General features: G+C 42.1%; 1 protein-coding gene across 1 annotated transcript in view; it reads right to left on the bottom strand.

Moving 5' to 3' along the window:
* Positions 1–9434, bottom strand: part of CAPN14 (calpain 14) — a 48863-nt gene extending 39429 nt beyond the window's left edge. Inside the window, exon 1 of the mRNA XM_077925632.1 lies at positions 9281–9434. The gene's annotated coding sequence lies outside the window, so the exon portion shown is untranslated. The remainder of the gene's footprint in view (positions 1–9280) is intronic.
* Between the last annotated feature and the right edge of the window lie 2660 nt (positions 9435–12094).

Here is a 12094-nt window from a genome sequence, read left to right as displayed (position 1 = left end):
TGACTATGTTAATCCCAAGTATCAGTTCCTGGGATAGCTCAGCTGGTAGAGCACGAGACTCAGAATCTTAGGGCTGTGGGTTTGAGCCCCATGTTGAGCAAAAAGATTGGACTAGATGACTCTCATGGTCACTTCCAACTCTATGATTCTATGAATCCTGTTGTAACCCCAAGGATTTTAATTGTTGTAACCCAGCCTGGGACCACAGTAGTGAAGGGTAGGTAAGAAATCTACATTATTATTGTTATTATTTTTCCCCTCCCCAAATGCATTATAAATAGATTTTTGCATTACTAACAGCAGCTGTACATGTAGGGGTCATGTTATGTGCCATTTCATTTTTGACCTGAAGAGTCTGGCTTTTGCCAGAAATTATCAAGACTAAAACCATTTTTTTAATGGATGTTTCTAATAAATTTAATGGGTGAGTATATCATTTTACAACACTTGGAAAGAGCCCAGTCCTCATTAAAAAGAAGTGCTTCTTGTTTGGACTTGATCCTAATCATCACAGTGTGTCCCTCTGCGCATCTGTAAAACTGTCACATACATGATAGTTATTGTGCACTGTAATTATGTACAGAGGGTTATGACTAATAGTAAATATCACCCTTTTAATACTTAGGAGGTATGTAGAAAAGATATTGGCCTTGGACCAGAGAAGGAAGAAGGAGTTTGGATTTGATATCCCGCTTTATCACTACCCGAAGGAGTCTCAAAGCGGCTAACAATCTCCTTTCCCTTCCTCCCCCACAACAAACACTCTGTGAGGTGAGTGAGGCTGAGAGACTTCAGAGAAGTGTGACTAGCCCAAGGTCACCCAGCAGCTGCATGTGGAGGAGCGGGGAAGCGAACCCGGTTCACCAGATTACGAGTCCACCGCTCTTAACCACTACACCACACTGGCTGGGTTAAAGTCCTGTGTTGGTTCACATTCTATGGGCAACTTAAAATAACTTCCAGAGGGCAGTGTATCTCACTATTCTTACTATTAAATTTCATATCGCACCCTTTCTCCCAAAGGAGCCCAAGGTAGCAAACACACAAGCAGTGAAGCAATTAAACCATCCAAAAACAATTCCAATACAGATGCAGACTGTTTGAATTCATGAACATGGGAGCAGGAAACAGGACCACATGAGAGTCTTGCCCCTACATTTCCCCCTGCTGTCTAAATATTGGGCATCAAGGTAAAAGGACCACATACATGCAGGTACATCTGGACACATGCACATTTCTTTCACATTGATGCCAAACATATGTGGGAACTGGGGTGAGAGGAGGGGGTTCTCTATGGTGTGCCTCGACTTCAGCCACTACAGAAGGGGGATCAGGGATGCCAGCTCTGCCCCCCATCACCACCTTCCAACAGAGTCTCACATACCCTCCAACATCCTGCTGGTCATAATTAGGTGGATGCTTTTTTGTTCCTGAGCTCTTGCGGCAGCCAGTCAGCTGACTCGCGACAGACCCAAAAGTGGGACATTCTGAGATACAATCAGGAGCCGGGATGGCTTCTGTAGTTCTGGGACATCCTGATCAAATTGTGACAGTTGGGGTTTGGTCTCAGGGGAGGGGCAAATTTGTTTCCTAGAACTAGACATTGAACTAGACATTGCTCTCCATAGGTGGGAGCAGATCTACCCAGGGGCATTGCAAGGGGGTGCAGGGGTGCGCGGTCCGCCCCAGGTGTCATGCCAAGAACTGCGCCAATCAAATCTGCCCACCGGGGATGCTAGGTACCCTCCCTTAAAAAAGCTCAACAACTCTGGGCAATGTTCCTAAAAATTACAATGTGGGGGGGGGGTGTGTGACAAAAAAATTTAGCATCTTGCTACACCTCTGGATCTATCAGCCCTGAAATCCCAACATTCTCGCACAGCAAGTGAGTCTCACCAGTTAAGTGCCCCATGCCCCGTTTTTAAATGCAGGGTGTGAAATTTCTTGAGGAACTTTAGTGGCTTCTGTCCAGTCTTAAACATCTTGCCTGATCCCTGAGCTCCTAAGTTGTGACTCATGAGTCCACCACCAAACCTGTCCACTGTTACCCTCTGAATAAAGATCCCTTTTTTACTTCAACGTAAGAAGCTCTGCCTACATGTGTTGGGTATGAGCCACCAAGGGCCTTCTGGGTAAAATGCTGGAGTTCACATGACAGTGGTAGATGGGGCCTGAGGCAAAAATGGGTGAAGTTATGAATGTAATGTTTTACCTTTGCAAAATTACTACACACACTCGCACAGCTCCCTCTCTCATCCATTCAGACAAGCAAGAGTCACCAGAGTTCGAGGATGCATTTAGGCCAAGGATTTGAAGCGGAGCTAGTGAGGAGGGGTGTGGCCTGTGAAGAACTGTGGGGTTCCCCATGTCCGCTTTAGCAGAAGACAATCCAAAAACATGACAAAGGGTTTCCCAAAACCTTGTGCTGAGCCGTATTATTATTATTATTATTATTATTATTATTATTATTATTATTATTATTATATTATTCAATTATGGCTCATAGGATTCTAAAAGCAATCTGTTATTCAAATGTCACTGGAGCAACTTCAGGGAAGCCACATCTGTGCCACACTGCGAATGTGCCGCACTGAATGTAAACCATAGAGGAGTCAGTGAGGATGATTCAAGGAAGCTGGCCAAGCCCAGCCCGGTAAGTGACAGCAACCATGCCATCATATCCCGTGCCACTAACCCAGAAAACGGTTTCCTAGTTCCCACATATTTCCTAGCTGAAATGTGGAATGAGGGACAAAGCCAATCTCTAATCAAACAAGCCAAGTTGTATGTGGGAACAAAAACTGGTCCATTCTAATGAACCAATATCTGTAGGCCCAGAATGAAACTAACTATAGATGTTCATTAAAAACTATAGATATTTTTAATATTGGATGTTTTGCTGTGCTGCTGGAAGTCACCCAGAGTAGCTGGAGCAACCCAGTCAGATAGGCGGCATATTATTATTATTATTATTATTATTATTATTATTATTATTATTACTACTACTACTACTACTACTACTACTTGACTGGATTCAAATAATGCCATGCAAGGTTCTTTGTCCTGGTCCTTCTTCCAGGGAGACTTTCAGACTTTGGCTGTGATCATGCACCTGCTTAACTGAATTCAGCAGCTCTTGCTTATGCGTAGATATGCATAAAGGTAAAGGGACCCCTGACCATTAGGTCCAGTCGTGACCGACTCTGGGGTTGCGGTGCTCATCTCGCTTTATTGGCCAAGGGTGCCAGCGTACAGCTTCCAGGTCATGTGGTCAGCATGACTAAGCTGCTTCTGGCAAACCAGAGCAGCGCACGGAAACGCCGTTTACCTTCCCGCTGGAGTGGTACCTATTTATCTACTTGCATGTCGTGCTTTCGAACTGCTACGTTGGCAGGAGCAGGGATCGAGCAATGGGAGCTCACCCCGTTGCAGGGATTCGAACCACTGACCTTCTGATCAGCAAGCCCTAGGGTCTGTGGTTTAACCCACAGCACCACCCATGTCCCTTGTAGATATGCATAAGATTACACTATTTAACCCAGGGACGTGGTCCTTCAGATATTGATGGATTACAACTTCCATCATCTTTGATCATTGACCATGCTGGCTGGGACTGATGGGAGTTGGAGGGTCACGGGTTTCCCATCCCTCTAATAATTTTTATTTAAACCTCACCCATCTGACTGGGTTGCCCCAGCCACTCTGGGCAGCTTCCAACACACAGAAAAACATAATAAAATATCAAACATTAAAAATGTCCCAATACAGGGCTGCCTGTAACAGCTAAAAATCTGTTTTCTGGATTTGATTTGATTTTTATCTTCTAGCTTTAAAATCCAAATACCTTGGACATATCTTAAAAACGATGTATAAATTGATGTTGATGTTTTTTGTGTTTTTAATATTTTGTTGTGAGCCACCCAGAGTGGCTAGGGCAACCTAGTCAGATGGGTGGCATATAAATAATAACAGTATTATTATTATTATTATTATTATTATTATTATTATTATTATTATTATTATTGAAATAAATAAAAGCCAACCAGGTAGATAAGTGAGATGAGAACGTGTTACTTGCACATGACAAAATACAAATAATAAAAAGACTTGTTCCTTTAAAAATAAATAAATTATTGTGACAAACAATCTTTCTTTGCGTTTGACAACAGAGAGTTTTAGCTGTATGTTAGCTGTACTGTATGTCTCTGTTGAGCAAATATCCATGTAGCGGGAGGGTTGAGAAGTGTGGCAGATGAGAGAATCCTAAGGAGCCATGATTTATTGTGACATAGAATGAAAACAAGTTAGACGTCAGACTGTAAAAATGCCTCACAGGGTATAATGAAATACTATTTGGGAGGCAACTCTGCATCAAATATACAACATTGTGTGACAGCACTGTAGCTTCATGAAACTGGGCTACTGATTAAGCAAGTCAAACAATATGGGACAGATTTATTGCTGTTGTCAATGAGCTAAATTTATTGTTGTGGCACAATAGCAGCTTCCCCGGAAGCCAGAAACCAAAAGGCAGGATAACCTTAAATGGTCAGGCCAGTAGCGCCATTTCACCCAGCATTCTTGTCTCTTGACAATAGCCAGGTCTGGGTGTTAAGGGAATACGCTACAAACAAAAAATAACATTATTAGAGTACTCAGTTGCCTCTTGCACCCCTAGGCCTCAGGATAAAGCTTTCTCTTGGACTTGCTTTTGTTTGATAGAGCAGCCAGATTTATGGTGTTGTCGAATAAATGCATTTTAAAAAGATTTCTACACCAGTTTTCGGTCAAAATGAAAATGGCTCCTAACAAGAAAAGAACTTTTTGTCGAGAGGAATGTAGGTGCAACTTCTGTTTCTTTCTTCCTTTTGCTGAGTCATTAATAATGTTGGAATTTTTATCATATTTTGGCATTTGGTTTTCATTTGTAATGTGTTACAGGGAAATTGGATGGGAGAGGCTGAGAGACTGCCCTACCCCCCAAGCCTTGCCTCACCACGAGGCAAAGACAAGGGGTCTTCGCTGCACATTACCCAAACCTCATTCGTTTAGGTTCAAACCTCCATTCACAAAGTGCCTGCCGAATCAGAAACTCCAGAACCCTGACAGGAGCCCATAATGTCAAGAAAATGAACAGCAACATATCTGCAAAAGTATTGCATCTGCAAGGGAAGCTCAGCCCAGTTTGCAGGAGTCCAGACTCCTGGCTGAGCCCCAGGTCTCCAACAGAGGAAAGCAGGGAGTGTGTCAATACCAAATGTAGCTGATAAATCTATCTACGTACTGGCTCAATGGGAAAATTTTAGAAATTCATTAAGAAATCACTCGTATCAATCTTCTCAGTTCCAATGGCATTGAGGGCCCAGGGAAGTGAGGTGTAAGGCGAGGGGTGAGTGAGCCCACCATAATCCCTGAGATGTACAGTCATGTCCCAGGGGCTCACCAAGGAGTCATAATGGGATATACTGCAGCAGGGTATATGTATAAGCTAAACAAGCTATAGCTTAGGGCCCCGCTCTCTTTGGGGCCCCCGAAAAAATAAATGGGGGGGAACTGGATGTATATTTCCAAAATATAAGATAAAAAACAAATAAAATAAAACCTACATACAGAAAGAGTGTTTTGTGTTGTGTAGGCTCCTATGATGTAAGTAATGGACCCCGCCTGCTAGCCTGCTCCCTAAAATATCACTGGTTTGCTCATTTCTATATATAGGGTGCCTACATTCTACATGGACTAATTACGTGGCAACATATGCAAATGGCTTTAGATACCTATTAGTTCCATAAATTACCATACAGTGGTACCTCGGGTTACATACACTTCAGGTTACATACGCTTCAGGTTACACTCTGCTAACCCAGAAATAGTGCTTCAGGTTTAGAACTTTGCTTCAGGATGAGAACAGAGATCGTGCTCCGGCGGCGCAGCAGCAGCAGGAGGCCCCATTAGCTGAAGTGGTGTTTCAGGTTAAGAACAGTTTCAGGTTAAGAACGGACCTCCGGAACGAATTAAGTACTTAACCCAAGGTACCACTGTATAGCATATATTCAACGCAAAAAACAGTGAGAATTTGTTGGACATATAAAGAGCCCCATTACCTTCAGTAGCTGAGGGCCTCATCAAACCTAAATCTGGCCCTGATTCTGCCCCAAGAGTGTCAGACAGATTACCATCTCAGTCACAATGCATACCCATCCCATAGTGGGATGAAGACCAGACAAGACAAAGGGGTGCATTTGACTTGACTCAGGGACCAAGCAAACGTAAATACTTTCCTTTGTACTGTGAAGGAGTAAATGTGAAAGACTGTATTTCAGGGGTAGGCAACCTCAGGCCCACGTAACACAAGTGGCCCACAGGGTTCATTTAACTGGCCCATGAGCCGCTCCCAAACCAAGCCACCCACTCAGCAAATCCCCGCCTGCTGCGCTAAACCAGCGCAGTGTAGCGTGAGGACTCTCTTCCACGGTGCCGGAAATTGCGTTTGTGCATGCACAGACGCCAAAAATCGTGTCTGTGCAGATGCCGGAAATCGCAGGTGCGCGTGTGAGCAGGTGCACGCAATACGGCCCACGGAAGGATCTCCACTGGAGTGAACCGGCCCAGGCAAGGTAAACCTTGCCGACCCCTGCTGTATTTGATTGACAGGGGCATGCCTGGATCTCAGGTTCTACCTGAGACCACACCTGTTCTGTGACATATCTATGATATCTTGAAGATGCTTCTGGTAATGCATTATGGGAAGATTTGGGAAACTTTTAAAAACCTGATGTAACGATTGATCAGGGCTTCTGGCTGCTTCATCTTTGTGGTAGTGGAAAGTCTTGTTGCAACAGGCCGCTGTTTTGCCTGTTATCACCTGGCTGAAGTCTCTTGCCTGTGACCCCTGACCTGAACCTATGGGAGTGAAGGTTAGGCAATTGTGGGGTGCTCCAAGAACTATCTTTCACAAATATTTTCTTTTATAATGTTCAAGAAAATAATATCTTGTATTTCTGTAAAGTATACTGCCTTAAATGTCAGCCCTTAGAGTATTTGTATCTGTTTGATATTTTGTCATGATCTGTTTGTTTACGTAAGATTCCGTTTGCAGCAGGAAGCTTAAAATAAATTGAATAAATGATGATACTAAAACTGTTCATATCATTAAAAAAAACGATATTAAGTCTCTATTTGAACCATCCAAGGGTTTTTACTCTTTGTGTTGCGTCCTTCTGAACTGCTTGGAGACTATTGTAGATAGCAATGTAAATTGTTTAAGTAAACAAACAAACAAACAAATGTCTCCAGGCCTTCAGATCCCATATAGGCTATTGTAACAGGTTATTTATTTATTTATTCATTTATTTATCATTGAACTTAAACCCCACCTTTCCTCTACAAGGAGCCCAGGGTGGCAAACAAATGCACAATTTAAACACAAAGAAAGCAAAAACAATCTGTATTGTATCCTTCTAAACTGCTTTGAGACTATTGTGGCTAAGAGGTATATAAAGTAAGTTTAAGTAGCTTAAGTAAGTAAGTAAGTAAGTAAGTAAATGCCCCCAGGCCTTAGAATTCCATATTATGACAGATTAATCATTATTATTATTATTATTACTATTATTATTAATACCACACCCTTCCTCCCCAAGGAGCCCAGTGCAGCAAACAGATGCACAATTTAACAACAAAGACATCAAAAGCATTCTAAAACAGTTAAAATATTCTAAAACTAATTGCAATTAAAAACATATAAAAGTAGCTACTATTAAAAACATTTTTAAAGCAGTTACAGTGGTACCTCGGGTTACAGACGCTTCAGGTTACAGACTCCGCTAACGCAGAAATAGTACCTCAGGTTAAGAAATTTACCTCAGGATGATAACAGAAATCGTGAGGCGGTGGTGTGGTGGCAACAGGAGGCCCCATTAGCTAAAGTGGTACCTCAGGTTAAGAACAGTTTCAGGTTCAAAATGGACCTCCAGAATGAATTAAGTTTTAACTCAAGATACCACTGCACTGTGCAGTTAAAAACATTATCCCATCTAATTTTTGAGGTGGTAAATATGTCCTCTCTTTTCCACTCACTTCACTTACTTTGTCCTTATTGAAACAACTTTTCTTTACACTCAGACCTACCCCTCCCCAATAGGAAACTGTGCCAGTGAAACACAAATATAACAGCAACTGAAAGAATGCAAGAACTGAAAGTAGAAGCAGGAGTTTTTACATGTCAGTGTCATTTTGTTTCATTTCTTGGATATTCTACATACAAAATAATTTCTGAAAGAAACCCCCTAACATTAATCCGGCCATTTCAAACATTTTGTTATTCTGTTCACTAAGACTGCACTGTTAAAAAAACACTATGTTGACTAGTGGGTTTGGGGGTGGGAGGGCGGGTGTAAAACATACAACAGTCACGTGTGAAAACAAATGACATGATCCAGCACAGTTACAAAATCAAGAAGGGTCAGAATCATAGCTGTCAATGTTTCCCTTTTTTTAAGGGAAATTCCCTTATTCCGAATAGGATTCCTCGCAAGAAAAGGGAAAAGTTGACAGCTATGGTCTGAATACCAGGGAGAACGCTGCAAACCAAATTAAGCTAGATAATCAAATGAAGAAAGTATGTAGCATATCTGTCATTAAAACAAATTAAGGAAATATACAAGGATATACAAGATCTGTCAATCAAATGAGATCTAAACGCAGGCTGGAAGGTGCTTACATCCTTCATACCCAAGCTAGGGGCCAAATTTTGAGACAAAGGAAATCCATGCCCAGCCTTCCCCCATAACACTTACTTTCCCCCAAGATATTTGTTCCATTAGGGGAGCTTACGTGGATATATAGTGTTTCCAAATAGCTGCAGGGGAAAGTGTTAAATCCACTTCCTCCAGTGTTTCGTCCTGACCATCTCTCAAACAAAAACACACGTTTTATCAATTTGCCAAATTTTAAAGAGATTGGGGGTCCCAGCAAGTTTCTCCATCACCTTGTTTAGTATAGAAGCCCAGGAAGCCAGCCACCAAATAATAAAATATAATTGGCATTTAAGATGCCAATAATGATAATAGGGTGGAAATGTGTTCCAGGTGACCAAATAGGTTTGTGGATTAAGCTGATGGCCAACTTCAATTGGATAGTAATCTGTTTAAATTTAACCATTTCAGTTCCACTGGGCTGTGGATTGGGCCCTAGGCATCTTTAAATCTAAACTATCAAAAGCAACGCAGCTCCAGTTTCTAGACTTCTGGTTTCTGTAGCACAAAAGAACATTGAAACATCTTACCTTATTCCAAGTATTTTCTTCTGTTCACAAGAGATTAGTAATAGATCCTAGCAGAGTAGCAGTCTCAGTCTCAAGTAGCACCTTATCTTTCGCCCTAACTGGCAGTAAAGCTCCGACGATTTCTCTCATCTAAACATTTATGTGTATGTACATCCTGCTTATGCAAATCTAACAGGTAATCTCCACCTACCAAGCAAAAGTTCAAGGAAGGTAAATGTTAACGGAATGGGTTTGCTGAAAGTGTTGCAACAGTAGGCATTTCCAACGTCAATCACATGACTTACCTGGAAGGACCTGGCAGCTTGACAGAAAATGACACAGCCGTTGCCCAAAAGAAAGAGCACTTCCTTCTCTGTTTATGGCTTGTTTTTCTCTCCAAATCTTAAAGTGTAAACAGGTGACTCTGTGGACAGAAACGCCTCCTGCCACAGCATGATGGATGGGCTTATTTAACTTGGGACTAGTACACAAAAAACTAGAGTTTGGTTTTCATGCGAGGAAGTCAGCTAGGTTGTGACAGTTGCCACGTATCTGCGCATCAGCTGAGGCCAAGACCCTGCACATAAAAATATGGACGTGGTATTCAGAAATATACAACTTCCAACCATGGAGGCCAAGCAAAGTCTCCATCATGGCTAGGCATTGATAGGATCATCCTCCATGAATCTGCCCAGTTCTCCTTTGAAGCATCCTGCACTGTGTAAAGAAATTGTTATTACAGTGGTACCTGGGGTTACATACGCTTCAGGTTACATACGCTTCAGGTTACAGACTCCGCTAACCCAGAAATAGTGCTTCAGGTTAAGAACTTTGCTTCAGGATGAGAACAGAAATCGTGCTCCGGTGGCGCGGCACCAGCAGGAGGCCCCATTAGCTAAAGTGGTGTCTCAGGTTAAGAACAGTTTCAGGTTAAGAACGGACCTCCAGAATGAATTAAGTACTTAACCCGAGGTACCACTGTACTTTATCTATCCTGAATCTTCCAACATTCAGCTACAGTGGATGTTCGCGAATTGGGGGGGGGAACGGGACTTTTCTCTATCTACTCTCTCCATGCCATGTAGAATTTTATAAACTTGTATCACCTCCTGCTTGCTTTTTTCTCTAAACTAAAAAGCCCCAAATGCTTTCCGTGTAGGGGATTACTGCATTCTCATTCTGCAGTTTAATCAGTGCAATAAAATCAGTGCTGCTGCTGTTGCTCTTTACTTCTGTGAGGGCAATATGGCTACCAATTACTTTGATCTATCTATTTAGATCACACAGAAATATGCCTTTGTAAGGCTTCTAATCTATGCTGGAACTGCTGTTGGCTGGAACATTTCCTCCTTTCATTATTATTTTTTAATGAAATCTCCATAGCCCAGATGTAAAGGACAGCAGGTCTCTTGCACCTTCAGTAGCTGTATAGAAGGAATTTCAGCATATGTAATTTATCATGCAAATGACACCTCCTGGAATTCTTTCTTCTACACTACTATTTAGGGGGCAGGAAACCCTTTTTCTGTTCCATATGGGCATCCCTAATCTCCGCCAGCCTGCTTTCTGATGGAAATGCCCGGAATCCACTTTTCATATGTTTGCATTTAGGGTATTTGGAGTTGACAACCCTGATTACCAAATAAAGTTCTGCTTTAATCCTCTTTTAATTCTTCTTAGACATTTTGTTTAATATGCATTACTTTGGGGGAGGGGGTTTACACTACTCTGTGTGGAGAGAGAAATCTTGCAGCGGGTAAGAATAAGTTGCAAATGGAAAACTGAGGTTCCAGCATTTCCAAGAATCATTGGTCAAATAAAACAAATAGCTTCTCTTGCTGAATTCATTTCGTTAAATTTAATTGGTTTCATTGCACTGACTACAGCCCATGGAAAACTACATGGGTCCTACAACTGGGTTCAGGTGTCCTATCCTTCCCCAAACTATGGGTCATAGTACCACAGAGTTGGAAGGGATCCCGAAGATCATCTAGTCCAACCCCCTGCAATGCAGGGATATGCAGCTGTCCCATACAGGAATTGAACCTGCAACCTTGGCGTTATCAGCACCACACTCTAACCAACTGATTTATAGGCCCCATCAAGCATGACCCAATGGTCAGGGTGATAGGAACTGTAGTCCAACAATATCTGAGGACCCAAAGTTGGGAAAGGCTGCTCTAGCTCCCATTAAGAGCAATCAGACTGGTATCCAGCGCTGAGGGCCTTCTGGCGGTTCCCTCATTGCGAGAAGTGAGGCTATAGGGAACCAGACAGAGGGCCTTCTCGGTAGTGGCGCCTGCCCTGTGGAACGCCCTTCCATCAGATGTTAAAGAGATAAACAACTACCTGACATTCAGAAGACATCTTAAGGCAGCCCTGTTCTGGGAAGTTTTTAATATGTAACGCTGTACTGTTTTTAACACTTGATTGGGAGCCACCCAGAGTGGCTGGGGAAACTCAGCCAGATGGCGGGGTATAAATAATAAATTGTTGTTGTTGTTGTTGTTGTTGTTGTTGTTGTTGTTATTGTTATTATTACCAGGGAGAGGGCTCTTTCAGTGATGGGCCCAATGTACCATCCCAAGAACTTTGCATAGTTCTTTCACTTGCCTTATTCTGCCAGGCTTTTTGTTGATTTAATTACTTTTCCCATCCCTGATATACAGTTTTATTGGATGCTGTATTTAAAAAAACCATTGCTACATTGCTTTAAACTTTTATATGTATTGTAAGCTGCCTTGTGAAAGCTTGCCCAAAAATGATATGTAGAAATACAGTAGTACTAGGAATAATATTTATTTATTTTTTGCTATGTGTCCTCTTTTTCCAGCA

The sequence above is a fragment of the Podarcis muralis genome, chromosome 3 (assembly GCF_964188315.1).
Source record: "Podarcis muralis chromosome 3, rPodMur119.hap1.1, whole genome shotgun sequence".
Lineage (NCBI taxonomy): Eukaryota > Metazoa > Chordata > Lepidosauria > Squamata > Lacertidae > Podarcis > Podarcis muralis.
This window is presented reverse-complemented; position numbering and strand designations above follow the sequence as displayed.